The 27,687-nt window shown below is 46.1% G+C and overlaps 4 pseudogenes; all 4 read left to right on the top strand.

Moving 5' to 3' along the window:
• Positions 1-586: 586 nt before the first annotated feature.
• LOC144499972 (uncharacterized) lies at positions 587-15,785 on the top strand (annotated as a pseudogene).
• Positions 15,786-16,476: 691 nt separating this feature from the next.
• LOC144499971 (uncharacterized) lies at positions 16,477-18,454 on the top strand (annotated as a pseudogene).
• Positions 18,455-19,035: 581 nt separating this feature from the next.
• Positions 19,036-23,580, top strand: LOC144499970 (uncharacterized; annotated as a pseudogene).
• Position 23,581: 1 nt separating this feature from the next.
• LOC144499969 (uncharacterized) overlaps positions 23,582-27,687 on the top strand; it is a 13,768-nt pseudogene continuing 9,662 nt past the window's right edge.

The following is a 27,687-nucleotide window of genomic DNA, read 5'->3' as shown; positions in this document are numbered from 1 at the left end:
CAAGGGAAGGGAAGAGAAGAGAAGAGAAGGGAAGATATGAGAAGGGGAGTGAAGAGAAGAGAAGGGAAGAGAAGAGAAGAGAAGAGAAAAGAAGAGAAGAGAAGGGAAGAGAAGGGAAAATAAGAGAACAGAGGAGAAGAGAAGGGACGAGAAGAGAAGGAAAGACAAGAGAAGCGAAGAGAAAAGAAGAGAAGAGATGAGATGGGAAGGAAAGAGAAGAGACGGGAAGAGAACAGAAGAGAAGGGAAGGGTAGGGAAGGGAAGGGAAGAGAAGACAAGGGAAGTGAAGGGAAGAGAAGGGAAGAGAAGAAAAGAGAAGGGAAGAGAAGAGAAGAGAAGAGAGGGGAAGAGAAAAGAACAGAAGCGAAGAGAAGAGAAGTGAAGTTAAGGGAAAGAAAAGAAGAGAAGAGAAGGGAAGAGAAGAGAAAAGAAGAGAAGAGAAGGGAAGGAAAGAGAAGGAAAGAGAAGAGAAGAGAAGGGAAGAGAACAGAAGAGAAGGGAAGAGAAGAGAAGAGCACTGAAGCGAAGGGAAGGGAAGGGAAGAGAAGGGAAGGGAAGAGAAGGGAAGAGACGAGAAGGGAAGAGAATGGAAGAGAAGACAAGGGAAGGGAAGAAAAGGTAAGAGAAGGGAAGAGACGAGAAGGTAAAATGAAAGAAGTGAAGAGAAGGGAAGAGTAGAGCAGTGAAGGGAAGAGAAGAGAAGCGAATAGGGGAGAAGAGAAGGGATGAGAAGAGAAGGGAAGGGATGATAACAGAAGGGAAGGGAAGAGAAGAGAAGAGAAGAGAAGGGAAGAGAAGAGAAGAGAAGGGAAGGGAAGGGAAGAGAAGAGAAGAGAAGAGAAGAGAGAGGAAGAGAATGGAAGGGAAGAGAAGGGAAGAGAAGAGAGGAGAAGAGAATGGAAGGCAAGAGAAGGGAAGTAAAGAGAAGAGAGGGGAAGTGAAGAGAAGGGAAGAGAAGAGAAGCGAAGAGAAGAGAAGAGAAGGGAAGAGAAGTGAAGGAAAGAGAAGGGAAGAGAAGAGAAGAGAATGAAAGTGGAGAGAAGGAAAGAGAAGGGAAGAGAAGAGAAGGGCAGAGAAGTGAAGAGAAGAGAAGGAAAGAGAAGAGAAGGAAAGAGAAGAGAAGGGAGAGAAGGGAAGCGAAGAGAAGAGAAGGAAAGAGAAGAGAAGAGAAGGGAAGAGAAGAGAAGGGAAGGAAAGACAGGAGAAGGGAAGAGAGGAGAAGAGAAGCGAAGAGAAGGAAAGACAAGGGTAGAGAAGAGAAGAGAAGCAAAGAGAAGGGAACAGAAGAGAAGAGAAGAGAAAGGAAGAGAAGCGAAGGAAAGAGAAGCAAAGAGAAAGGAACAGAAGAGAAGAGAAGGGAAGGGAAGAGGATGGAAGAGAATGACAGTGAAGAGAGGAGAAGAGCAGGGAAGGGAAGAGAAGAGAAGGGAAGAGGAGAGAGTAGAAGAGAAGCAAAGAGAAGGGAAGAGAAGGGAAGAGAAGGGAAGAGAAGAGAAGAGAAAGGAAGACAAAAGAAGGCAAAATAAAAGAAGAGAAGAGAAGGGAAGAGAATAGAAGCGAAGGGATGAGAAGAGAAGAGAAGTGAAGAGAAGGGAACAGAGGAGAAGCGAAGGGAAGAGAAGTGAACGGAAGTGAAGACAAGGGAAGGGAAGAGAAGAGAAGAGAAGGGAAGAGATGAGAAGGGAAGAGAAGGGAAGAGAAGAGAAGGGAAACGAAGAGAAGAGAACGGAAGAGAAGAGAAGAGAAGAGAAAAGAAGTGAAGAGAAGCGAAGGGAAGAGAAGGGAAGGGAAAAGAAGAGAACAGAGGAGACGAGAAGGGAAGAGAAGAGAAGGAAAGACAAGGGAAGAGAAGAGAAAAGAAGAGAAGAGAAGAGAAGAGAAGGAAAGAGAAGGAAAGAGAAGAGAAGAGAAGAGATGGGAAGAGAACAGAAGAGAAGGGAAGGGTAGCGAAGGGAAGAGAAGGGAAGAGAAGAGAAGAGAAGGGAAGAGAAGATAAGAGAAGAGAGGGGAAGAGAAAAGAAGAGAAGCGAAGAGAAGAGAAGTGAAGGGAAAAGAAAAGAAGAGAAGAGAACATAAGGGAAGAGAAGAGAAGGGAAAGAAAGAGAAGGAAAGCAAAGAGAAGAGAAGAGAAGGGAAGGGAAGAGAAGGGAAGGGAAGGGAAGGGACGAAAAGAGAAGGGAAGAGAAGAGAACAGAAGAGAAGGGAAGGGAAGCGAAGGGAAGGGCAGAGAAGAGAAGCGAATAGGGGGGAAGAGAAGGGACGAGAAGAGAAGAGAAGAGAACAGAACAGAAGGGAAGAGAAGGGAAGGGACGAGAAGAGAATGGAAGAGAAGAGATGGGACGAGAAGAGAAGGGAAGGGAAGAGAAGAGTAGAGGAGGGAGGGGAAGAGAAGGGAAGAGAATGGAAGAAAAGAGAAGAGGAGGGATGAGAATAGAAGAGAAGGGAAGAGAAGAGAATGGAAGAGAAGAGACGGGAAGAGAAGTGAAAAGAAGAGAAGAGAAGGGAAGAGATGAGAAGAGAAGAGAATGGAAGAGAAGAGACGGGAACAGAAGGGAAGAGAAGAGAAGAGAAGGGAAGAGAAGAGAAGGGAAGGGAAGGGTAGAGAAGAGAAGAGAAGGGAAGAGAAGAGAAGAGAAAGGAAGGGAAGAGAACAGAAGAGAAGAGGAGGGATGAGAAGAGAAGCGAAGAGAAGAGACGGGAGGCGAAGAGAAGAGAAGAGAAGAGAGGAGACGGGAGGGGAAGAGAAGAGAAGAGAAGGGAAGGAAAGAGAAGAAAAGAGAAGAGGAGGGACGATAAGAGAAGAGATGGGAAGAGAAGAGGAGAGAATGGAAGAGAAGGGAAGGGAAGAGAAGAGAAGAAAAGAGACGGGAAGGGAAGAGAAGAGAAGAGATGGGAAGAGAAGAGAAGGGAAGAGAAAGGAAGAAAAGAGAAGAGAAGGGAAGGGAAGAGAAGGGAAGAGAAGAGACGGGAGGGGAAGAGAAGAGAAGAGAAGGGAAGGGAAGAGAAGAAAAGAGAAGAGGACGGATGATAAGTGAAGAGAATGGAAAAGAAGCGAAGGGAAGAGAGGAGAAGAGAAGGGGAGAGAAGGGAAGGGAAGAGAAGAGAAGAGGAGGGAGGGGAAGAGAAGGGCAGAGAATGGAAGAAAAGAGAAGGGAAGAGAAGAGAAGAGAAGGGAAGAGAAGGGATGAGAAAAGAAGAGAAGCGAAGAGAAGAGAAGTGAAGGGAAAAGAAAAGAAGAGAAGAGAACAGAAGGGAAGAGAAGAGAAGGGAAAGAAAGAGAAGGAAAGCAAAGAGAAGAGAAGAGAAGGGAAGAGAAGAGAAGGGAAGGGAAGAGAAGGGACGAAAAGAGAAGGGAAGAGAAGAGAACAGAAGAGAAGGGAAGGGAAGCGAAGGGAAGGGCAGAGAAGAGAAGCGAATAGGGGGGAAGAGAAGGGACGAGAAGAGAAGAGAAGAGAAGGGATGATAACAGAAGGGAAGGGAAGAGAAGAGTAGAGAAGAGAAGAGGAAAGAAGAGAAGTGATGAGAAGAGAAGAGATGAGAAGTGAAAAGAAAAGAAGAGAAGAGAAGGGAAGAGAAGGGAACAGAGGAGAAGAGAATGGAAGAGAAGAGAAGGAAAGAGAAGGGAAGGGAAGAGATGAGAAGAGAAGAGAAGGGAAGGAAAGAAAGGAAAGGGAAGAGAAGAGAAGGGAAGAGAACGGAAGAGTAGGGAAGAGAAGAGAAGAGAACAGTACAGAAGAGAAGAGAAGTGGAGAGAAGAGAAGAGAAGGGAAAAAAAAAGAAGAGAAGAGAAGAGAAGGGAAGAGCAGAGAACAGAGGAGAAGAGAAGGGAAGAGAAGGGAAAAGAAGAGAAGAGAAGAGAAGTGGAGGAAAGAGAAGGAAAGAGAAGAGAAGAGAAGGGATGAGAACAGAAGAGACGGGAAGAGAAGTGAAGAGAAGAGAAGGGAAGGGAAGAGAAGGAAACAGAGGAGAAGGAAAGGGAAGAGGAGAGAAGGAAAGAGAAGGGACGAGAGGAGAAGGGAAGGGAAGAGAAGAGAAGGGAAGAGAACAGAAGAGAAGGGAAGGGAATAGAAGGGAACAGAACTGAAGGGAAGAGATGAGAAGGGAAGAGAAGGGAAGAGAAGAGAAGGGAAGGGATGATAACAGAAGGGAAGGGAAGAGAAGAGAAGAGAAGATAAGAGAAGAGAAGGGAAGGGAAGAGAAGAGAAGAGAAGAGAGGAGAAGAGAATGGAAGGGAAGAGAAGGGAAGAGAAGAGAGGAGAAGAGAATGGTAGGCAAGAGAAGGGAAGGAAAGAGAAGAGAGGGGAAGTGAAGAGAAGGGAAGAGAAGAGAAGGGAAGAGAAGTGAAGGAAAGAGAAGGGAAGAGAAGAGAAGAGAAGGAAAGAGGAGAGAAGGAAAGAGAAGAGAAGAGAAGGGCAGAGAAGTGAAGAGAAGATAAGGAAAGAGAAGAGAAGGAAAGAGAAGAGAAGGGAGAGAAGGGAAGCGAAGAGAAGAGAAGGAAAGAGAAGAGAAGAGAAGGGAAGAGAAGAGAAGGGAAGGGAAGACAGGAGAAGGGAAGAGAGGAGAAGAGAAGTGAAGAGAAGGAAAGACAAGGGTAGAGAAGAGAAGAGAAGCAAAGAGAAGGGAACAGAAGAGAAGAGAAAGGAAGAGAAGAGAAGGGAAGGGAAGGGAAGAGAAGAGAAGAGAACGGAAGGGAAGAGAAGGGAAGAGAAGAGAGGAGAAGAGAATGGAAGGCAAGAGAAGGGAAGGAAAGAGGAGAGAAGGAAAGAGAAGAGAAGAGAAGGGCAGAGAAGTGAAGAGAAGAGAAGGAAAGAGAAGAGAAGGAAAGAGAAGAGAAGGGAGAGAAGGGAAGCGAAGAGAAGAGAAGGAAAGAGAAGTGAAGAGAAGGGAAGAGAAGAGAAGGGAAGGAAAGACAGGAGAAGGGAAGAGAGGAGAAGAGAAGTGAAGAGAAGGAAAGACAAGGGTAGAGAAGAGAAGAGAAGCAAAGAGAAGGGAACAGAAGAGAAGAGAAGAGAAAGGAAGAGAAGAGAAGAGAAGGGAAGGGAAGAGAAGAGAAGAGAAGAGAAGAGAGGAGAAGAGAATGGAAGGGAAGAGAAGGGAAGAGAAGAGAGGAGAAGAGAATGGAAGGCAAGAGAAGGGAAGGAAAGAGAAGAGAGGTGAAGTGAAGAGAAGGGAAGAGAAGACAAGGGTAGAGAAGAGAAGAGAAGCAAAGAGAAGGGAACAGAAGAGAAGGGAAGGGAAGAGGATGGAAGAGAATGACAGTGAAGAGAGGAGAAGAGCAGGGAAGGGAAGAGAAGAGAAGGGAAGAGGAGAGAGTAGAAGAGAAGCAAAGAGAAGGAAAGAGAAGGGAAGAGAAGGGAAGACAAGAGAAGACAAAATAAAAGAAGAGAAGAGAAGGGAAGAGACTAGAAGCGAAGGGATGAGAAGAGAAGAGAAGTGAAGAGAAGGGAACAGAGGAGAAGCGAAGGGAAGAGAAGGGAACAGAAGTGAAGACAAGGGAAGGGAAGAGAAGAGAAGAGAAGGGAAGAGATGAGAAGGGAAGTGAAGAGAAGAGAAGGGAAGAGAAGAGAAGAGAACAGAAGAGAAGAGAAGGGAAGAGAAGGGAAAAGAAGAGAACAGAGGAGAAGAGAAGGGACGAGAAGAGAAGGAAAGACAAGAGAAGCGAAGAGAAAAGAAGAGAAGAGATGAGATGGGAAGGAAAGAGAAGGAAAGAGAAGAGAAGGGAAGAGAACAGAAGAGAAGGGAAGGGTAGGGAAGGGAAGGGAAGAGAAGAAAAGAGAAGGGAAGAGAAGAGAAGAGAAGAGAGGGGAAGAGAAAAGAAGAGAAGCGAAGAGAAGAGAAGTGAAGAGAAGGGAAAGAAAAGAAGAGAAGAGAAGGGAAGAGAAGAGAACAGAGGAGAAGAAAAGGGAAGAGAAGAGAAAAGAAGAGAAGAGAAGGGAAGGAAAGGGAAGGAAAGAGAAGAGAAGAGAAGGGAAGAGAACAGAAGAGAAGGGAAGAGAAGAGAAGAGAAGAGAACTGAAGCGAAGGGAAGGGAAGGGAAGAGAAGGGAAGGGAAGAGAAGGGAAGAGATGAGAAGGGAAGAGAATGGAAGAGAAGACAAGGGAAGGGAAGGGAAGAAAAGGTAAGAGAAGGGAAGAGACGAGAAGGTAAAATGAAAGAAGAGAAGAGAAGAGAAGGGAAGAGTAGAGCAGTGAAGGGAAGAGAAGAGAAGCGAATAGGGGAGAAGAGAACAGAGGAGAAGAAAAGGGAAGAGAAGAGAAAAGAAGAGAAGAGAAGGAAAGAGAAGAGAAGAGAAGGGAAGAGAAGAGAAGGGAAGGGAAGACAGGAGAAGGGAAGAGAGGAGAAGAGAAGTGAAGAGAAGGAAAGACAAGGGTAGAGAAGAGAAGAGAAGCAAAGAGAAGGGAACAGAAGAGAAGAGAAAGGAAGAGAAGAGAAGGGAAGGGAAGAGAAGAGAAGAGAACGGAAGGGAAGAGAAGGGAAGAGAAGAGAGGAGAAGAGAATGGAAGGCAAGAGAAGGGAAGGAAAGAGGAGAGAAGGAAAGAGAAGAGAAGAGAAGGGCAGAGAAGTGAAGAGAAGAGAAGGAAAGAGAAGAGAAGGAAAGAGAAGAGAAGGGAGAGAAGGGAAGCGAAGAGAAGAGAAGGAAAGAGAAGTGAAGAGAAGGGAAGAGAAGAGAAGGGAAGGAAAGACAGGAGAAGGGAAGAGAGGAGAAGAGAAGTGAAGAGAAGGAAAGACAAGGGTAGAGAAGAGAAGAGAAGCAAAGAGAAGGGAACAGAAGAGAAGAGAAGAGAAAGGAAGAGAAGAGAAGAGAAGGGAAGGGAAGAGAAGAGAAGAGAAGAGAAGAGAGGAGAAGAGAATGGAAGGGAAGAGAAGGGAAGAGAAGAGAGGAGAAGAGAATGGAAGGCAAGAGAAGGGAAGGAAAGAGAAGAGAGGTGAAGTGAAGAGAAGGGAAGAGAAGACAAGGGTAGAGAAGAGAAGAGAAGCAAAGAGAAGGGAACAGAAGAGAAGGGAAGGGAAGAGGATGGAAGAGAATGACAGTGAAGAGAGGAGAAGAGCAGGGAAGGGAAGAGAAGAGAAGGGAAGAGGAGAGAGTAGAAGAGAAGCAAAGAGAAGGAAAGAGAAGGGAAGAGAAGGGAAGACAAGAGAAGACAAAATAAAAGAAGAGAAGAGAAGGGAAGAGACTAGAAGCGAAGGGATGAGAAGAGAAGAGAAGTGAAGAGAAGGGAACAGAGGAGAAGCGAAGGGAAGAGAAGGGAACGGAAGTGAAGACAAGGGAAGGGAAGAGAAGAGAAGAGAAGGGAAGAGATGAGAAGGGGAGTGAAGAGAAGAGAAGGGAAGAGAAGAGAAGAGAAGAGAACAGAAGAGAAGAGAAGGGAAGAGAAGGGAAAAGAAGAGAACAGAGGAGAAGAGAAGGGACGAGAAGAGAAGGAAAGACAAGAGAAGCGAAGAGAAAAGAAGAGAAGAGATGAGATGGGAAGGAAAGAGAAGGAAAGAGAAGAGAAGGGAAGAGAACAGAAGAGAAGGGAAGGGTAGGGAAGGGAAGGGAAGAGAAGACAAGGGAAGTGAAGGGAAGAGAAGGGAAGAGAAGAAAAGAGAAGGGAAGAGAAGAGAAGAGAAGAGAGGGGAAGAGAAAAGAAGAGAAGCGAAGAGAAGAGAAGTGAAGAGAAGGGAAAGAAAAGAAGAGAAGAGAAGGGAAGAGAAGAGAACAGAGGAGAAGAAAAGGGAAGAAAAGAGAAAAGAAGAGAAGAGAAGGGAAGGAAAGGGAAGGAAAGAGAAGAGAAGAGAAGGGAAGAGAACAGAAGAGAAGGGAAGAGAAGAGAAGAGAAGAGAACTGAAGCGAAGGGAAGGGAAGGGAAGAGAAGGGAAGGGAAGAGAAGGGAAGAGATGAGAAGGGAAGAGAATGGAAGAGAAGACAAGGGAAGGGAAGGGACGAAAAGGTAAGAGAAGGGAAGAGACGAGAAGGTAAAATGAAAGAAGAGAAGAGAAGAGAAGGGAAGAGTAGAGCAGTGAAGGGAAGAGAAGAGAAGCGAATAGGGGAGAAGAGAACAGAGGAGAAGAAAAGGGAAGAGAAGAGAAAAGAAGAGAAGAGAAGGGAAGGAAAGAGAAGGAAAGAGAAGAGAAGAGAAGGGAAGAGAACAGAAGAGAAGGGAAGAGAAGAGAAGAGAAGAGAACTGAAGCGAAGGGAAGGGAAGGGAAGTGAAGGGAAGGGAAGAGAAGAGAAGAGGAGAGAGGGGAAGAGAAGGGAAGAGAGTGGAAGAAAAGTGAAGGGAAGTGAAGAGAAGAGAAGGGAAGAGAAGAGAACAGAACAGAAGGGAAGAGAAGGGAAGGGACGAGAAGAGAATGGAAGAGAAGAGATGGGACGAGAAGAGAAGGGAAGGGAAGAGAAGAGTAGAGGAGGGAGGGGAAGAGAAGGGAAGAGAATGGAAGAAAAGAGAAGGGAAGTGAAGAGAAGAGAAGGGAAGAGAAGGGATGAGAAGAGAAGGGAAGAGAAGAGAAGGGAAGAGAAGAGAAGAGAAGAGAAGGGCAGAGAAGAGAAGAGTAGGGAGGAGAAGATAAGGGAAGATAAGAGCAGAGCAGAGCAGAGAAGGGAAGTGAAGGGAAGGTAAGAGAAGAGAAGGGAAGAGAAGAGAAGAGAGGAGAAGAGAAGAGAAGAGAGGAGAGAGGAAGAGAAGAGAAGGGTAGAGAAGGGAAGAGAAGGGAAGAGAAGGGAAGAGAAGAGAGGGGAAGAGAAGGGAAGAGAAGAGAAGGGAAACGAAGAGAAGGAAAGAGAAGGGAACAGAAGAGAAGAGAATGAACAGGGAAGATAATAGTAGGGAAGGGAAGAGAGAAGAACGGAAGGGAAGAGAAGAGAAGAGAAGAAGAGGGATGAGAAGAGAAGAGAAGAGAAGATAAGGGAAGAGAGGAGAAGAGAAGGGAAGGGAAGAGAAGAGAAGAGAAGAGAAGGGAAGAGGAGGGACGAGAAGAGAAGAGAAAGGTAGGGAAGAGAAGAGAAGAGGAGGGATGAGAAGAGTAGAGAGGAGAAGAGACGGGAGGGGAAGAGAAGAGAAGTGAAGGGAAGGGAAGAGAAGAAAAGAGAAGAGGAGGGATGAGAATAGAAGAGAAGGGAAGAGAAGAGAAGAGAAAGGAAGAGAAGAGAAGAGAAGGGAAGGGAAGGGAAGAGAAGAGAAGAGAATGGAAGGGAAGAGAAGGGAAGAGAAGAGAGGAGAAGAGAATGGAAGGCAAGAGAAGGGAAGGAAAGAGGAGAGAAGGAAAGAGAAGAGAAGAGAAGGAAAGAGAAGAGAAGGAAAGAGAAGAGAAGGGAGAGAAGGGAAGCGAAGAGAAGAGAAGGAAAGAGAAGTGAAGAGAAGGGAAGAGAAGAGAAGGGAAGGAAAGACAGGAGAAGGGAAGAGAGGAGAAGAGAAGTGAAGAGAAGGAAAGACAAGGGAAGAGAAGAGAAGGGAAACGAAGAGAAGGAAAGAGAAGGGAACAGAAGAGAAGAGAATGAACAGGGAAGATAATAGTAGGGAAGGGAAGAGAGAAGAACGGAAGGGAAGAGAAGAGAAGAGAAGAAGAGGGATGAGAAGAGAAGAGAAGAGAAGATAAGGGAAGAGAGGAGAAGAGAAGGGAAGGGAAGAGAAGAGAAGAGAAGAGAAGGGAAGAGGAGGGACGAGAAGAGAAGAGAAAGGTAGGGAAGAGAAGAGAAGAGGAGGGATGAGAAGAGTAGAGAGGAGAAGAGACGGGAGGGGAAGAGAAGAGAAGTGAAGGGAAGGGAAGAGAAGAAAAGAGAAGAGGAGGGATGAGAATAGAAGAGAAGGGAAGAGAAGAGAAGAGAAAGGAAGAGAAGAGAAGAGAAGGGAAGGGAAGGGAAGAGAAGAGAAGAGAATGGAAGGGAAGAGAAGGGAAGAGAAGAGAGGAGAAGAGAATGGAAGGCAAGAGAAGGGAAGGAAAGAGGAGAGAAGGAAAGAGAAGAGAAGAGAAAGAAAGAGAAGAGAAGGAAAGAGAAGAGAAGGGAGAGAAGGGAAGCGAAGAGAAGAGAAGGAAAGAGAAGTGAAGAGAAGGGAAGAGAAGAGAAGGGAAGGAAAGACAGGAGAAGGGAAGAGAGGAGAAGAGAAGTGAAGAGAAGGAAAGACAAGGGTAGAGAAGAGAAGAGAAGCAAAGAGAAGGGAACAGAAGAGAAGAGAAGAGAAAGGAAGAGAAGAGAAGAGAAGAGAAGGGAAGGGAAGAGAAGAGAAGAGAAGAGAAGAGAAGAGAGGAGAAGAGAATGGAAGGGAAGAGAAGGGAAGAGAAGAGAGGAGAAGAGAATGGAAGGCAAGAGAAGGGAAGGAAAGAGAAGAGAGGTGAAGTGAAGAGAAGGGAAGAGAAGACAAGGGTAGAGAAGAGAAGAGAAGCAAAGAGAAGGGAACAGAAGAGAAGGGAAGGGAAGAGGATGGAAGAGAATGACAGTGAAGAGAGGAGAAGAGCAGGGAAGGGAAGAGAAGAGAAGGGAAGAGGAGAGAGTAGAAGAGAAGCAAAGAGAAGGAAAGAGAAGGGAAGAGAAGGGAAGACAAGAGAAGACAAAATAAAAGAAGAGAAGAGAAGGGAAGAGACTAGAAGCGAAGGGATGAGAAGAGAAGAGAAGTGAAGAGAAAGGAACAGAGGAGAAGCGAAGGGAAGAGAAGGGAACGGAAGTGAAGACAAGGGAAGGGAAGAGAAGAGAAGAGAAGGGAAGAGATGAGAAGGGGAGTGAAGAGAAGAGAAGGGAAGAGAAGAGAAGAGAACAGAAGAGAAGAGAAGGGAAGAGAAGGGAAAAGAAGAGAACAGAGGAGAAGAGAAGGGACGAGAAGAGAAGGAAAGACAAGAGAAGCGAAGAGAAAAGAAGAGAAGAGATGAGATGGGAAGGAAAGAGAAGGAAAGAGAAGAGAAGGGAAGAGAACAGAAGAGAAGGGAAGGGTAGGGAAGGGAAGGGAAGAGAAGACAAGGGAAGTGAAGGGAAGAGAAGGGAAGAGAAGAAAAGAGAAGGGAAGAGAAGAGAAGAGAAGAGAGGGGAAGAGAAAAGAAGAGAAGCGAAGAGAAGAGAAGAGAAGAGAAGGGAAGAGAAGAGAACAGAGGAGAAGAAAAGGGAAGAGAAGAGAAAAGAAGAGAAGAGAAGGGAAGGAAAGAGAAGGAAAGAGAAGAGAAGGGAAGAGAACAGAAGAGAAGGGAAGAGAAGAGAAGAGAAGAGAACTGAAGCGAAGGGAAGGGAAGGGAAGAGAAGGGAAGAGATGAGAAGGGAAGAGAATGGAAGAGAAGACAAGGGAAGGGAAGGGAAGAAAAGGTAAGAGAAGGGAAGAGACGAGAAGGTAAAATGAAAGAAGAGAAGAGAAGAGAAGGGAAGAGTAGAGCAGTGAAGGGAAGAGAAGAGAAGCGAATAGGGGAGAAGAGAACAGAGGAGAAGAAAAGGGAAGAGAAGAGAAAAGAAGAGAAGAGAAGGGAAGGAAAGAGAAGGAAAGAGAAGAGAAGAGAAGGGAAGAGAACAGAAGAGAAGGGAAGAGAAGAGAAGAGAACTGAAGCGAAGGGAAGGGAAGAGAAGAGAAGAGGAGAGAGGGGAAGAGAAGGGAAGAGAGTGGAAGAAAAGTGAAGGGAAGTGAAGAGAAGAGAAGGGAAGAGAAGAGAACAGAACAGAAGGGAAGAGAAGGGAAGGGACGAGAAGAGAATGGAAGAGAAGAGATGGGACGAGAAGAGAAGGGAAGGGAAGAGAAGAGTAGAGGAGGGAGGGGAAGAGAAGGGAAGAGAATGGAAGAAAAGAGAAGGGAAGTGAAGAGAAGAGAAGGGAAGAGAAGGGATGAGAAGAGAAGGGAAGAGAAGAGAAGGGAAGAGAAGAGAAGAGAAGAGAAGGGCAGAGAAGAGAAGAGTAGGGAGGAGAAGATAAGGGAAGATAAGAGCAGAGCAGAGCAGAGAAGGGAAGTGAAGGGAAGGTAAGAGAAGAGAAGGGAAGAGAAGAGAAGAGAGGAGAAGAGAAGAGAAGAGAGGAGAGAGGAAGAGAAGAGAAGGGTAGAGAAGGGAAGAGAAGGGAAGAGAAGGGAAGAGAAGAGAGGGGAAGAGAAGGGAAGAGAAGAGAAGGGAAACGAAGAGAAGGAAAGAGAAGGGAACAGAAGAGAAGAGAATGAACAGGGAAGATAATAGTAGGGAAGGGAAGAGAGAAGAACGGAAGGGAAGAGAAGAGAAGAGAAGAAGAGGGATGAGAAGAGAAGAGAAGATAAGGGAAGAGAGGAGAAGAGAAGGGAAGGGAAGAGAAGAGAAGAGAAGAGAAGGGAAGAGGAGGGACGAGAAGAGAAGAGAAAGGTAGGGAAGAGAAGAGAAGAGGAGGGATGAGAAGAGTAGAGAGGAGAAGAGACGGGAGGGGAAGAGAAGAGAAGTGAAGGGAAGGGAAGAGAAGAAAAGAGAAGAGGAGGGATGAGAATAGAAGAGAAGGGAAGAGAAGAGAAGAGAATGGAAGAGAAGAGACGGGAAGAGAAGTGAAAAGAAGAGAAGAGAAGGGAAGAGATGAGAAGAGAAGAGAATGGAAGAGAAGAGACGGGAACAGAAGGGAAGAGAAGAGAAGAGAAGGGAAGAGAAGAGAAGGGAAGGGTAGAGAAGAGAAGAGAAGAGAAGGGAAGAGAAGAGAAGAGAAAGGAAGGGAAGAGAACAGAAGAGAAGAGGAGGGATGAGAAGAGAAGCGAAGAGAAGAGACGGGAGGCGAAGAGAAGAGAAGAGAAGAGAAGAGAGGAGACGGGAGGGGAAGAGAAGAGAAGGGAAGGAAAGAGATGAAAAGAGAAGAGGAGGGACGATAAGAGAAGACATGGGAAGAGAAGAGGAGAGAATGGAAGAGAAGGGAAGGGAAGAGAAGAGAAGAAAAGAGAAGGGAAGGGAAGACAAGAGAAGAGATGGGAAGAGAAGAGAAGGGAAGAGAAAGGAAGAAAAGAGAAGAGAAGGGAAGAGAAGGGAAGAGAAGAGGCGGGAGGGGAAGAGAAGAGAAGGGAAGGGAAGAGAAGAAAAGAGAAGAGGACGGATGATAAGTGAAGAGAATGGAAGAGTAGCGAAGGGAAGAGAGGAGAAGAGAAGGGGAGAGAAGGGAAGGGAAGAGAAGAGAAGAGGAGGGAGGGGAAGAGAAGGGCAGAGAATGGAAGAAAAGAGAAGGGAAGTGAAGAGAAGAGAAGGGAAGAGAAGGGATGAGAAGAAAAGGGAAGAGAAGAGAAGGGAAGAGAAGAGAACAGAAGAGCAGAGAAGAGCCGGGAGGGGAAAAGAAGAGAAGGGAAGGGAAGGGAAGAGAAGAAAAGAGAAGAGGAGAGTTGATAAGTGAAGAGAAGGGAAGAGAAGATGAAAGAATGGAAGAGAAGAGAAGGGAGGAGAAGAGAAGAGAAGAGAAGGGAAGGGAAGGGAAGAGAAGAGGAGGGATGAGAAGAGATGAGAAGGGAAGCGGAGAGAAGAAAAGGGAAGGGAAGAGAAGAGAAGAGTAGAGAAGAGTAGGGAAGAGATGAGAAGAGAAGAGAAGAGAACAGAACAGAACAGAAGGGAAGAGAAGGGAAGGGACGAGAAGAGAATGGAAGAGAAGAGAAGGGAAGAGAAGAGAAGAGAAGGGAAGAGAAGGGAAGGGAAGAGAAGAGATGACGATGGAGTGGTAGAGAAGGGAAGAGAATGGAAGAAAAGAGAAGGGAAGTGAAGAGAAGAGAAGGGAAGAGAAGAGAACAGAACAGAAGGGAAGGGACGAGAAGAGAATGGAAGAGAAGAGACGGGAAGAGACGAGAAGAGAAGGGAAGAGAAGCGATGAGAAGAGAAGGGAAGAGAAGAGAAGGGAAGAGAAGAGAAGTGCTGAGAAGAGAAGAGTAGGGAGGAGAAGAAAAGGGAAGATAAGAGCAGAGCAGAGAAGAGAAGGGAAGTGAAGGGAAGGGAAGAGAAGAGAAGAGGATGGAGGGGTAGAGAAGGGAAGAGAATGGATGAAAAGAGAAGGGAAGGGAAGAGAAGAGAAGGGAAGAGAAGAGAACAGAACAGAAGGAAAGGGACGAGAAGAGAATGGAAGAGAAGAGAAGGGAAGAGAAGGGAAGGGAAGGGATGGGAAGAGAAGAGAAGAGGAGGGATGAGAAGAGAAGAGAAGAGAAGCGGAGAGAAGAAAAAGGAAGGGAAGAGAAGAGAAGAGTAGAGAAGAGTAGGGAAGAGATGAGAAGAGAAGAGAAGAGAAGAGAACAGAACAGAACAGAAGGGAAGAGAAGGGAAGGGACGAGAAGAGAATGGAAGAGAAGAGAAGGGAGAGAAGAGAAGAGAAGGGAAGGGAAGGGAAGGGAAGAGAAGAGATGACGATGGAGTGGTAGAGAAGGGAAGAGAATGGAAGAAAAGAGAAGGGAAGTGAAGAGAAGAGAAGGGAAGAGAAGAGAACAGAACAGAAGGGAAGGGACGAGAAGAGAATGGAAGAGAAGAGACGGGAAGAGAAGAGCAGAGAAGGGAAGAGAAGCGATGAGAAGAGAAGGGAAGAGAAGAGAAGGGAAGAGAAGAGAAGAGAAGTGCAGAGAAGAGAAGAGTAGGGAGGAGAAGATAAGGGAAGATAAGAGCAGAGCAGAGAAGAGAAGGGAAGAGAAGGGAAGGGAAGAGAAGAGAAGAGGAGGGAGGGGTAGAGAAGGGAAGAGAATGGAAGAAAAGAGAAGGGAAGAAAAGAGAAGGGAAGAGAAGAGAACAGAACAGGAGGAAAGGGACGAGATGAGAAAGGAAGAGAAGAGAAGGGAAGAGAAGAGAAGAGGAGGGAGGTGAAGAGAAAGGAAGAGAATGGAAGAAAAGAGAAGGGAAGTGAAGAGAAGAGAAGGGAAGAGATGGGATGAGAAGAAAAGGGAAGAGAAGAGAAGGAAAGAGAAGAGATCAGAAGAGAAGAGAAGAGACGGGAGGGGAAGAGAAGAGAAGGGAAGGGAAGGGAAGAGAAGAGAATAGAAGGGAAGAGGAGGGACGAGAAGAGAAGAGAAAGGTAGGGAAGAGAAGAGAAGAGAAGAGGAGGGATGAGGGGAGTAGATTAGAGAAGAGACGGGAGGGGAAGAGAAGAGAAGAAAAGGGAAGGGAAGAGAACAAGAAGAGAAGAGAAGAGACGGGAGGGGAAGAGAAGAGAAGAGAAGGGAAGGGAAGAGAAGAAAAGAGAAGAGGAGGGATGAGAAGAGAAGAGAAGAGAAGATGAGAGAATGGAACAGAAGGGAAGGGAAGAGAAGAGAAGAGAAGAGGAGGGATGAGAAGAGAAGGGAAGAGAAGAGAAGGGAAGAGAAGAGAAGAGAACGGAAGAGAAGGGAAGAGAAGAGAAGAGAAGGGAGGAGAGGGGACGAGAAGAGAAGAGAAGAGAAAAGAATAGAAGAGAAGAGAAGAGAAGAGGAGAGAAAAGAAGAGAAGAGAAGGGAGGAGAAGGTAAGAGAAGAAAAGAGAAGAGAAGAAAAGAGAAGGGAAGAGAAGAGAAGAGAACAGAAGGGAAGAGAAGGGAAGAGAAGAGAAGAGAAGAGAAAAGAATAGAAGAGAAGAGAAGAGAAGCGAAGAGAAGAGGAGAGAAAAGAAGAGAAGAGAAGAGAAGAGAAGGGAGGAGAAGGTAAGAGAAGAAAAGAGAAGAGAAGAAAAGGGAAGGGAAGAGAACAGAGGAGATGTGAAGCGAAGAGATGAGAAGGAAAGAGAAGGGTAGAGAAGTGAAAAGAAGATAAGAGAAGAGAAGGGAAGAGAAGAGAAGGGAAGAGTAGGGAAGAGAAGAGAAGGAAAGAGAAGGGAAGAGAAGAGAACAGAAGAGAACGGAAGAGAAGTGAAGGAAAGAGAAGGAAAGAGAAGAGAAGAGAAGGGAAGAGAAGAGAACAGAGGAGATGTGAAGGGAAGCGACGAGAAGGAAAGAGAAGGGAAGCAAAGTGAAAGAAGGGAAGAGAAGAGAAAGGAAGGAAAGAGAAGGAAGAGAAGAGAAGAGAAGGGATGGGAACAGAAGAGACGGGAAGAGAAGAGAACAGAACCGACCAGAAGAGAACGGAAGGGAAGGGAAGGGAAGAGAAGGGAAGAGACGAGATGGGAAGAGAAGAGAACAGAAGAGAAGGGAAGATAGGAGAAGAGAAGGGAAGAGAAGAGAACAGAAGGGAAGAGAAGAGAACGGAAGAGAAGAAAAGAGAAGGGAAGAGAAAAGAGAAGAGAAGGGAAGAGATGAGAATGGAAGAGAACGGAAGAGAAGAGAAGGGAAGGGACGGGAAGAGAAGGGACGAGAAGAGAAGGGAGGAGAAGAGAAGGGAGGAGAAGAGAAGGGAAGAGAAGAGAAGGGAAGGAAAGAGAAGGAAAGAGAAGAGAAGAGAAGGGATGGGAACAGAAGAGACGGGAAGAGAAGAGAACAGAACCGACCAGAAGAGAACGGAAGGGAAGGGAAGGGAAGAGAAGGGAAGAGACGAGATGGGAAGAGAAGAGAACAGAAGAGAAGGGAAGATAGGAGAAGAGAAGGGAAGAGAAGAGAACAGAAGGGAAGAGAAGAGAACGGAAGAGAAGAAAAGAGAAGGGAAGAGAAAAGAGAAGAGAAGGGAAGAGATGAGAATGGAAGAGAACGGAAGAGAAGAGAAGGGAAGGGACGGGAAGAGAAGGGACGAGAAGAGAAGGGAGGAGAAGAGAAGGGAGGAGAAGAGAAGGGAAGAGAAGAGAAGGGAAGGGAAGGAAAGAGACGGAAAGAGAAGGGAAGAGAAGAGAAGAGAAGAGAAGAGAAGAGAACAGAAGAGAAGGGAAGGGAAGGGAATAGAAGAGAAGAGTAGGGAAGAGAAGGGAAGGGAAGTGATGGGAAGAGAAGAGAAGAGAAGGGAAGAGAAGAGAAGGGAAGAGAAGGGAAGAGAAGGGACGAGAAGAGAAGGGAGGAGAAGAGAAGGGAGGAGAAGAGAAGGGAAGAGAAGAGAAGGGAAAGGAAGGAAAGAGACGGAAAGAGAAGGGAAGAGAAGAGAAGAGAAGGGAAGAGAAGAGAACAGAAGAGAAGGGAAGGGAAGGGAATAGAAGAGAAGAGTAGGGAAGAGAAGGGAAGGGAAGTGATGGGAAGAGAAGGGAAGTGAAGAGAAGAGAAGAGAAGAGAAGGGAAGAGAAGGGAAGGGAAGAGAAGAGAAGCGAATAGGGGAGAAGAGAAGGGAAGAGAAGAGAAGGGAAGAGAAAGGAAGAGAAGCGAAACGAAGAGAAGAGAAGAGAAGGGATGAGAAGAGAAGAGGACAGAGGAGATGAGAATGGAAGAGAAGAGAAGGGAAGAGAAGGGACGGGAAGAAAAGAGAATAGAAGAGAAGGGAAGGTAAGAGTAGGGAAGAGAAGAGAAGGGAAGAGATGAGATGGGAAGAGAAGGGAAGACAAGACAATGGAAGGGAAGGGAAGAGAAGGGAAGAGAAGAGAAGAGAAGGGAAGAGAAGAGAAGAGAAGAGGAGGGAAAAGAAAAGAAGAGAAGAGTAGAGATGGGAAGAGAAGAGAAGAGAGGAGAAGAGAAGTGAAGAGTAGAGAAGTGAGGAGAAGGAAAGAGAAGAGAAGGGAAGAGAAGAGAAGCGAAGAGAAGGGAAGGGAAGAGAGGAGAAGGTTAGAGAAGAGAAGGGAAGAGAAGAGAAGGAAAGAGAAGGGAAGAGAAGGGAAGAGAAGTGAATGGAAGAGATGAGAAGGGAAGAGAACGGAAGAGAAGACAAGGGAAGGGAAGGGAAGAGAAGGTAAGAGAAGGGAAGAGACGAGAAGGTAAAATAAAAGAAGAGAAGAGAAGGGAAGAGAAGAGAACAGAGGAGATGAGAATGGAAGCGAAGAGAAGGGAAGAGAAGGGAAGTGAAGAGAAGCGAATAGAAGAGAAGGGAAGGGAAGGGAAGGTAAGAGTAGGGAAGAGAAGAGAAGGGAAGAGATGAGATGGGAAGAGAAGGGAAGAGAAGACAATGGAAGGGAAGGGAAGAGAAGAGAAGAGAAGAGAAGGGAAGGGAAGAGAAGAGAAGAGAAGAGGAGGGAAAAGAAAAGAAGAGAATAGTAGAGATGGGAAGAGAAGAGAAGAGAGGAGGAGAGAAGGGAAGAGTAAAGAAGTGAGGAGAAGGAAAGAGAAGAGAAGGGAAGAGAAGGGAAGCGAAGAGAAGGGAAGGGAAGAGAGGAGAAGGTAAGAGAAGAGAAGGGAAGAGAAGAGAAGGAAAGAGAAGGGAAGAGAAGGGAAGAGAAGAGAATGGAAGAGATGAGAAGGGAAGAGAATGGAAGAGAAGACAAGGGAAGGGAAGAGAAGGTAAGAGAAGGGAAGAGACGAGAAGGTAAAATAAAAGAAGAGAATAGAAGAGAAGGGAAGAGAAGAGTAGAGAATAGAAGGGAAGGGAAGGGAAGGGAAGTGAAGAGAAGGGAAGAGAAGAGAAGGGAAGAGATGAGAAGCGAAGAGAAGGGAAGAGAAGACAAGGGAAGGGAAGGAAAGAGAAAGGAAGAGAAGACAAGGGAAGGGAAGGGAAGAGAAAGGAAGAGAAGAGAAGAGAACATAAAAGAAGAGAAGAGAAGAGAAGGGAAGAGAAGAGAAGAGAACAGAGGAGATGAGAATGGAAGAGAAGAGAAGGGAAGAGAAGGGAAGGGAAGAGAAGAGAAGAGAAGGGAAGAGAAGGGAAGGGAAGAGAAGAGAATAGAAGAGAAGGGAAGGGAAGGTAAGAGTAGGGAAGAGAAGAGAAGGGAAGAGATGAGATGGGAAGAGAAGGGAAGACAAGACAATGGAAGGGAAGGGAAGAGAAGGGAAGAGAAGAGAAGAGAAGGGAAGAGAAGAGAAGAGAAGAGGAGGGAAAAGAAAAGAAGAGAAGAGTAGAGATGGGAAGAGAAGAGAAGAGAGGAGAAGAGAAGGGAAGAGTAGAGAAGTGAGGAGAAGGAAAGAGAAGAGAAGGGAAGAGAAGAGAAGCGAAGAGAAGGGAAGGGAAGAGAGGAGAAGGTTAGAGAAGAGAAGGGAAGAGAAGAGAAGGAAAGAGAAGGGAAGAGAAGGGAAGAGAAGTGAATGGAAGAGATGAGAAGGGAAGAGAATGGAAGAGAAGACAAGGGAAGGGAAGGGAAGAGAAGGTAAGAGTAGGGAAGAGACGAGAAGGTAAAATAAAAGAAGAGAAGAGAAGAGAAGGAAGAGAAGAGAAGAGAACAGAAGAGATGAGAATGGAAGCGAAGAGAAGGGAAGAGAAGGGAAGCGAAGTGAAGCGAATAGAAGAGAAGGGAAGGGAAGGTAAGAGTAGGGAAGAGAAGAGAAGGGAAGAGATGAGATGGGAAGAGAAGGGAAGAGAAGACAATGGAAGGGAAGGGAAGAGAAGGGAAGAGAAGAGAAGGGAAGGGAAGAGAAGAGAAGAGAAGAGGAGGGAAAAGAAAAGAAGAGAAGAGTAGAGATGGGAAGAGAAGAGAAGAGAGGAGGAGAGAAGGGAAGAGTAAAGAAGTGAGGAGAAGGAAAGAGAAGAGAAGGGAAGAGAAGGGAAGAGAAGGGAAGCGAAGAGAAGGGAAGGGAAGAGAGGAGAAGGTAAGAGAAGAGAAGGGAAGAGAAGAGAAGGAAAGAGAAGGGAAGAGAAGGGAAGAGAAGAGAATGGAAGAGATGAGAAGGAAAGAGAATGGAAGAGAAGACAAGGGAAGGGAAGGGAAGAGAAGGTAAGAGAAGGGAAGAGACGAGAAGGTAAAATAAAAGAAGAGAATAGAAGAGAAGGGAAGAGAAGAGTGGAGAATAGAAGGGAAGGGAAGGGAAGTGAAGAGAAGGGAAGAGAAGAGAAGGGAAGAGATGAGAAGCGAAGAGAAGGGAAGAGAAGACAAGGGAAGGGAAGGAAAGAGAAAGGAAGAGAAGACAAGGGAAGGGAAGGGAAGAGAAAGGAAGAGAAGAGAAGAGAACATAAAAGAAGAGAAGAGAAGAGAAGGGAAGAGAAGAGAAGAGAACAGAGGAGATGAGAATGGAAGAGAAGAGAAGGGAAGAGAAGGGAAGGGAAGAGAAGAGAATAGAAGAGAAGGGAAGGGAAGGTAAGAGTAGGGAAGAGAAGAGAAGGGAAGAGATGAGATGGGAAGAGAAGGGAAGAGAAGACAATGGAAGGGAAGGGAAGAGAAGGGAAGAGAAGAGAAGGGAAGAGAATGGAAGGGAAGAGAGGAGAAGGTAAGAGAAGAGAAGGGAAGAGAAGAGAAGGGAAGAGAAGGGAAGAGAAGAGATCAGAAGGGAAGAGAAGACAGTAGAAGAGAAGGGAAGAGAAGAGAAGCGAAGAGAATGGAAGGGAAGAGAGGAGAAGGTAAGAGAAGAGAAGGGAAGAGAAGAGAAGGGAAGAGAAGGGAAGAGAAGAGATCAGAAGGGAAGAGAAGACAGTAGAAGAGAAGGGAAGGGAAGGGAAGGCAAGAGAAGGGAAGAGACGAGAAGGTAAAATAAAAGAAGAGAAGAGAAGGGAAGAGGAATAGAACAGAGGTGATGAGAAGGAAAGGGAAGAGAAGGGAAGAGAAGGGAAGGGAAGAGAAGAGAAGAGAAGGGAAGGGAAGAGAAAAGAGAAGAGAAGGAAAGAGATGAGAAGGGAAGAGAACGGAAGAGAAGAGAACGGAAGGGACGGAGAGAGAAGGGAAGAGAAGAGAAGAGAAGGGAAGAGAAGAGAAGGGGAGAAAAGGGAAGATAAGAGAAGGAAAGAGAAGGGAAGAGAAGGGAAAAGAAGAGAACGGAAGAGATGGGGAGGAAGAGAAGGGAAGAGAAGAGAAGAAAAGGGAAGGGAAGAGAACAGAGGAGATGTGAAGGGAAGAGACGAGAAGGAAAGAGAAGGGAAGAGAAGTGAAAAGAAGATAAGAGAAGAGAAGGGAAGAGAAGAGAAGGGAAGAGAAGGGAAGAGAAGAGAAGGAAAGAGAAGGGAAGAGAAGAGAACAGAAGAGAACGGAAGAGAAGTGAAGGAAAGAGAAGGAAAGAGAAGAGAAGAGAAGGGAAGAGAAGAGAACAGAGGAGATGTGAAGGGAAGAGGCGAGAAGGAAAGAGAAGGGAAGCAAAGTGAAAGAAGGGAAGAGAAGAGAAAGGAAGGAAAGAGAAGGAAAGAGAAGAGAAGGGATGGGAACAGAAGAGACGGGAAGAGAAGAGAACAGAACCGACCAGAAGAGAAGGGAAGGGAAGGGAAGAGAAGGGAAGAGACGTGAAGGGAAGAGAAGAGAACAGAAGAGAAGGGAAGAGAGGAGAAGAGAAGGGAAGAGAAGAGAACAGAAGGGAAGAGAAGAGAACGGAAGAGAAGAAAAGAGAAGGGAAGAGAAAAGAGAAGAGAAGGGAAGAGATGAGAATGGAAGAGAACGGAAGAGAAGAGAAGGGAAGGGACGGGAAGAGAAGGGAAGAGAAGAGAAGGGAAGAGAAGAGAAGGGAAGAGAAGGGAAGAGAAGGGACGAGAAGAGAAGGGAGGAGAAGAGAAGGGAGGAGAAGAGAAGGGAAGAGAAGAGAAGGGAAGGGAAGGAAAGAGACGGAAAGAGAAGAGAAGAGAAGGGAAGAGAAGAGAAGAGAAGAGAAGGGAAGAGAAGAGAACAGAAGAGAAGGGAAGGGAAGGGAATAGAAGAGAAGAGTAGGGACGAGAAGGGAAGGGAAGTGAAGGGAAGAGAAGGGAAGTGAAGAGAAGAGAAGAGAAGAGAAGGGAAGAGAAGGGAAGGGAAGAGAAGAGAAGCGAATAGGGGAGAAGAGAAGGGAAGAGAAGAGAAGGGAAGAGAAAGGAAGAGAAGCGAAACGAAGAGAAGAGAAGAGAAGGGATGGGAAAAGAAGAGAAGAGAAGAGAAGGGAAGAGAAGAGGAGAGAGGAGAAGAGAAGGGAAGAGAAGAGAAGTGAGGAGAAGGAAAGAGAAGAGAAGGGGAGAGAAGAGTAGCGAAGAGAAGGGAAGAGTAGAGAAGAGAGGAGAAGAGAAGAGAAAAGAAGGGAATAGAAGAGAAGGAAAGAGATGGTCAGAGAGGACAAGCAAAGAGAATGGAAGATAAGAGAAGTGAAGAGAAGAGAAGGGAGGAGAAGGGAAGAGAAGAGAAGAGAAGTGAAGAGAAGAGAAGAGAAGGGAAGAGAAGAGAACAGAAGAGAAGGGAAGGGAAGTGAATAGAAGAGAAGAGTAGGGAAGAGAAGGGAAGGGAAGTGAAGGGAAGAGAAGGGAAGTGAAGAGAAGAGAAGAGAAGGGAAGAGAAGGGAAGAGAAGAGAAGGTAAGAGAAGAGAAGGGAAGAGAAGGGAAGAGAAGAGGAGAGAGGAGAAGAGAAGGGAAGAGAAGAGAAGTGAGGAGAAGGAAAGAGAAAAGCAGGGGAGAGAAGAGTAGCGAAGAGAAGGGAAGAGAAGAGAGGAGAAGAGAAGTGAAAAGAAGGGAAGAGAAGAGAAGGAAAGAGATGGTCACAGAGGACAAGCAAAGAGAATGGAAGATAAGAGAAGTGAAGAGAAGAGAAGGGAGGAGAAGGGAAGAGAAGAGAAGTGAAGAGAAGAGAATAGAAGAGAACGGAAGGGAAGGGAAGAGAAGGGAAGAGAAGAGAAGAGAAGAGATGAGAAGGGAAGAGAAGGGAAGAGAAGACAAGGGAAGGGAAGGGAAGAGAAGGGAAGCGAAGAGAAGAGAAAGGAAGAGAAGAGAAGGGAAAATAAGAGAAGAGAAGAGAAGGGAAGAGAAGGGAAGGGAATAGAAGAGAAGAGAATAGAAGGTAAGAGAAGAGAAGAGAAGGGAAGAGAAGAGAACAGAGGAGATGTGAAGGGAAGAGGCGAGAAGGAAAGAGAAGGGAAGCCAAGTGAAAGAAGGGAAGAGAAGAGAAGGGAAGGAAAGAGAAGGAAAGAGAAGAGAAGAGAAGGGATGGGAACAGAAGAGACGGGAAGAGAAGAGAACAGAACCGACCAGAAGAGAAGGGAAGGGAAGGGAAGGGAAGAGAAGGGAAGAGACGAGAAGGGAAGTGAAGAGAACAGAAGAGAAGGGAAGAGAGGAGAAGAGAAGGGAAGAGAAGAGAACAGAAGGGAAGAGAAGAGAACGGAAGAGAAGAAAAGAGAAGGTAAGAGAAAAGAGAAGAGAAGGGAAGAGATGAGAATGGAAGAGAACGGAAGAGAAGAGAAGGGAAGGGACGGGAAGAGAAGGGAAGAGAAGAGAAGAGAAGGGAAGAGAAGAGAAGGGAAGAGAAGGGAAGAGAAGGGACGAGAAGAGAAGGGAGGAGAAGAGAAGGGAGGAGAAGAGAAGGGAAGAGAAGAGAAGGGAAGGGAAGGAAAGAGACGGAAAGAGAAGAGAAGAGAAGGGAAGAGAAGAGAAGAGAATAGAAGGGAAGAGAAGAGAACAGAAGAGAAGGGAAGAGAAGAGAAGGGAAGGGAATAGAAGAGAAGAGTAGGGAAGAGAAGGGAAGGGAAGTGAAGGGAAGTGAAGGGAAGTGAAGCGAAGAGAAGAGAAGGGAAGAGAAGGGAAGGGAAGAGAGGAGAAGCGAATAGGGGAGATGAGAAGGGAAGAGAAGAGAAGGGAAGAGAAAGGAAGAGAAGCGAAACGAAGAGAAGAGAAGGGAAGTGAAAAGAAGAGAAGAGAAGGGAAGAGAAGAGAACAGAGGAGAAGAGAAGGGAAGAGAAGAGAAGGAAAGAGAAGAGAGGGAAGAGAAGGGAAGAGAAGAGGAGAGAGGAGAGGAGAAGGGAAGAGAAGAGAAGTGAGGAGAAGGAAAGAGAAGAGAAGGGGAGAGAAGAGTAGCGAAGAGAAGGGAAGAGAAGGGAAGAGAGGAGAAGAGAAGAGAAAGAAGGGAAGAGAAGAGAAGGAAAGAGATGGTCAGAGAGGACAAGCAAAGCGAATGGAAGATAAGAGAAGTGAAGAGAAGAGAAGGGAGGAGAAGGGAAGAGAAGAGAAGAGAAGTGAAGAGAAGAGAATAGAAGAGAAGGGAAGGGAAGGGAAGAGAAGGGAAGAGAAGAGAACAGAAGAGAAGGGAAGAGAGGAGAAGAGAAGGGAAGAGAAGGGAAGAGAAGAGAAGAGAAGGGAAGAGAAGAGAAGAGAAGGGAAAATAAGAGAAGAGAAGAGAAGAGAAGAGAAGCGAAGAGAAGGGAAGGGAATAGAAGAGAAGAGAATAGAAGGTATGAGAAGAGTAGAGAATAGAAGGGAAGGAAGGGAAGAGAAGGGAAGGGAAGTGAAGAGAAGGAAGAGAAGAGAAGGGAAGAGATGAGAAGCGAAGAGAAGGGAAGAGAAGACAAGGGAAGGGAAGGGAAGAGAAGGGAAGAGAAGAGAAGAGAAGAGAAGAGAAGAGAAGAGACGGGAACATAAAAGAAGAGAAGAGAAGAGAAGGGATGAGAAGAGAAGAGAACAGAGGAGATGAGAATGGAAGAGAAGAGAAGGGAAGAGAAGGGACGGGAAGAAAAGAGAATAGAAGAGAAGGGAAGGGAAGGGAAGGTAAGAGTAGGGAAGAGAAGAGAAGGGAAGAGATGAGATGGGAAGAGAAGGGAAGACAAGACAATGGAAGGGAAGGGAAGAGAGGAGAGGTAAGGAAGAGAAGAGGAAGAGAAGAGAAGGGAAGAGAAGGGAAGGGAAGAGAAGAGAAGCGAATAGGGGAGAAGAGAAGGGAAGAGAAGAGAAGGGAAGAGAAAGGAAGAGAAGCGAAACGAAGAGAAGAGAAGAGAAGGGATGGGAAAAGAAGAGAAGAGAAGAGAAGGGAAGAGAAGAGGGAGAGGAGAAGAGAAGGGAAGAGAAGAGAAGTGAGGAGAAGGAAAGAGAAGAGAAGGGGAGAGAAGAGTAGCGAAGAGAAGGGAAGAGTAGAGAAGAGAGGAGAAGAGAAGAGAAAAGAAGGGAATAGAAGAGAAGGAAAGAGATGGTCAGAGAGGACAAGCAAAGAGAATGGAAGATAAGAGAAGTGAAGAGAAGAGAAGGGAGGAGAAGGGAAGAGAAGAGAAGAGAAGTGAAGAGAAGAGAAGAGAAGGGAAGAGAAGAGAACAGAAGAGAAGGGAAGGGAAGTGAATAGAAGAGAAGAGTAGGGAAGAGAAGGGAAGGGAAGTGAAGGGAAGAGAAGGGAAGTGAAGAGAAGAGAAGAGAAGGGAAGAGAAGGGAAGAGAAGAGAAGGTAAGAGAAGAGAAGGGAAGAGAAGGGAAGAGAAGAGGAGAGAGGAGAAGAGAAGGGAAGAGAAGAGAAGTGAGGAGAAGGAAAGAGAAAAGCAGGGGAGAGAAGAGTAGCGAAGAGAAGGGAAGAGAAGAGAGGAGAAGAGAAGTGAAAAGAAGGGAAGAGAAGAGAAGGAAAGAGATGGTCACAGAGGACAAGCAAAGAGAATGGAAGATAAGAGAAGTGAAGAGAAGAGAAGGGAGGAGAAGGGAAGAGAAGAGAAGTGAAGAGAAGAGAATAGAAGAGAACGGAAGGGAAGGGAAGAGAAGGGAAGAGAAGAGAAGAGAAGAGATGAGAAGGGAAGAGAAGGGAAGAGAAGACAAGGGAAGGGAAGGGAAGAGAAGGGAAGCGAAGAGAAGAGAAAGGAAGAGAAGAGAAGGGAAAATAAGAGAAGAGAAGAGAAGGGAAGAGAAGGGAAGGGAATAGAAGAGAAGAGAATAGAAGGTAAGAGAAGAGAAGAGAAGGGAAGAGAAGAGAACAGAGGAGATGTGAAGGGAAGAGGCGAGAAGGAAAGAGAAGGGAAGCCAAGTGAAAGAAGGGAAGAGAAGAGAAGGGAAGGAAAGAGAAGGAAAGAGAAGAGAAGAGAAGGGATGGGAACAGAAGAGACGGGAAGAGAAGAGAACAGAACCGACCAGAAGAGAAGGGAAGGGAAGGGAAGGGAAGAGAAGGGAAGAGACGAGAAGGGAAGTGAAGAGAACAGAAGAGAAGGGAAGAGAGGAGAAGAGAAGGGAAGAGAAGAGAACAGAAGGGAAGAGAAGAGAACGGAAGAGAAGAAAAGAGAAGGTAAGAGAAAAGAGAAGAGAAGGGAAGAGATGAGAATGGAAGAGAACGGAAGAGAAGAGAAGGGAAGGGACGGGAAGAGAAGGGAAGAGAAGAGAAGAGAAGGGAAGAGAAGAGAAGGGAAGAGAAGGGAAGAGAAGGGACGAGAAGAGAAGGGAGGAGAAGAGAAGGGAGGAGAAGAGAAGGGAAAGAGAAGAGAAGGGAAGGGAAGGAAAGAGACGGAAAGAGAAGAGAAGAGAAGGGAAGAGAAGAGAAGAGAATAGAAGGGAAGAGAAGAGAACAGAAGAGAAGGGAAGAGAAGAGAAGGGAAGGGATAGAAGAGAAGAGTAGGGAAGAGAAGGGAAGGGAAGTGAAGGGAAGTGAAGGGAAGTGAAGCGAAGAGAAGAGAAGGGAAGAGAAGGGAAGGGAAGAGAGGAGAAGCGAATAGGGGAGATGAGAAGGGAAGAGAAGAGAAGGGAAGAGAAAGGAAGAGAAGCGAAACGAAGAGAAGAGAAGGGAAGTGAAAAGAAGAGAAGAGAAGGGAAGAGAAGAGAACAGAGGAGAAGAGAAGGGAAGAGAAGAGAAGGAAAGAGAAGAGAAGGGAAGAGAGGGAAGAGAAGAGGAGAGAGGAGAGGAGAAGGAAGAGAAGAGAAGTGAGGAGAAGGAAAGAGAAGAGAAGGGGAGAGAAGAGTAGCGAAGAGAAGGGAAGAGAAGGGAAGAGAGGAGAAGAGAAGAGAAAAGAAGGGAAGAGAAGAGAAGGAAAGTGATGGTCAGAGAGGACAAGCAAAGCGATGGAAGATAAGAGAAGTGAAGAGAGAAGGGAGGAGAAGGGAAGAGAAGAGAAGAGAAAGTGAAGAGAAGAGAATAGAAGAGAAGGGAAGGGAAGGGAAGAGAAGGGAAGAGAAGAGAACAGAAGAGAAGGGAAGAGAGGAGAAGAGAAGGGAAGAGAAGGGAAGAGAAGAGAAGAGAAGGGAAGAGAAGAGAAGAGAAGGGAAAATAAGAAAGAAGAGAAGAGAAGAGAAGCGAAGAGAAGGGAAGGGAATAGAAAGGAAGAGAATAGAAGGTATGAGAAGAGTAGAGAATAGAAGGGAAGGGAAGGGAAGAGAAGGGAAGGAAGTGAAGAGAAGGGAAGAGAAGAGAAGGGAAGAGATGAGAAGCGAAGAGAAGGGAGAGAAGACAAGGGAAGGGAAGGGAAGAGAAGGAAGAGAAGAGAAGAGAAGAGAAGAGAGAGAGAGACGGGAACATAAAAGAAGAGAAGAGAAGAGAAGGGATGAGAAGAGAAGAGAACAGAGGAGATGAGAATGGAAGAGAAGAGAAGGGAAGAGAAGGGACGGGAAGAAAAGAGAATAGAAGAGAAGGGAAGGGAAGGGAAGGTAAGAGTAGGGAAGAGAAGAGAAGGGAAGAGATGAGATGGGAAGAGAAGGGAAGACAAGACAATGGAAGGGAAGGGAAGAGAGGAGAAGGTAAGAGAAGAGAAGGAAGAGAAGAAGGGAAGAGAAGGGAAGAGAAGAGATCAGAAGGGAAGAGAAGACAGTAGAGGGAAGGGAAGGGATGACAAGGAAAGAGAAGAGAATGGAAGAGATGAGAAGGGAAGAGAATGGAAGAGAAGACATGGGAAGGGAAGGGAAGAGAAGGTAAGAGAAGGGAAGAGACGAGGTAAATAAAGAAGAAGAAAGTGAAGAGAAGAGAACAGAGGTGATGAGAAGAAAGGGAAGAGAAGGGAAGAGAAGGGAAGGGAAGAGAAGAGAAGAGAAGAGAAGGGAAGGAAGAGAAAAGAGAAGAGAAGGAAAGAGATGAGAAGGGAAGAGAAGGAAAGAGAAGAGAACGGAAGGGACGGAGAGAGAAGGGAAGAGAAGAGAAGGAGAAGAGAAGATAGGGGAGAAAAGGGAAGATAAGAGAGGGAAGAGAAGGGAAAAGAAGAGAACGGAAGAGATGGGAAGGAAAGAGAAGAGAGAGAAGAAAGGGAAGGGAAGAGAACAGAGGAGATGTGAAGGGTAGAGACGAGGGAAGAAAGAA

Source organism: Mustelus asterias, chromosome 10 (genome assembly GCF_964213995.1).
Source record: "Mustelus asterias chromosome 10, sMusAst1.hap1.1, whole genome shotgun sequence".
Lineage (NCBI taxonomy): Eukaryota > Metazoa > Chordata > Chondrichthyes > Carcharhiniformes > Triakidae > Mustelus > Mustelus asterias.
Note: the sequence above shows the minus strand (reverse complement) of the source record. Positions and strands in the feature narration are given on the sequence as shown.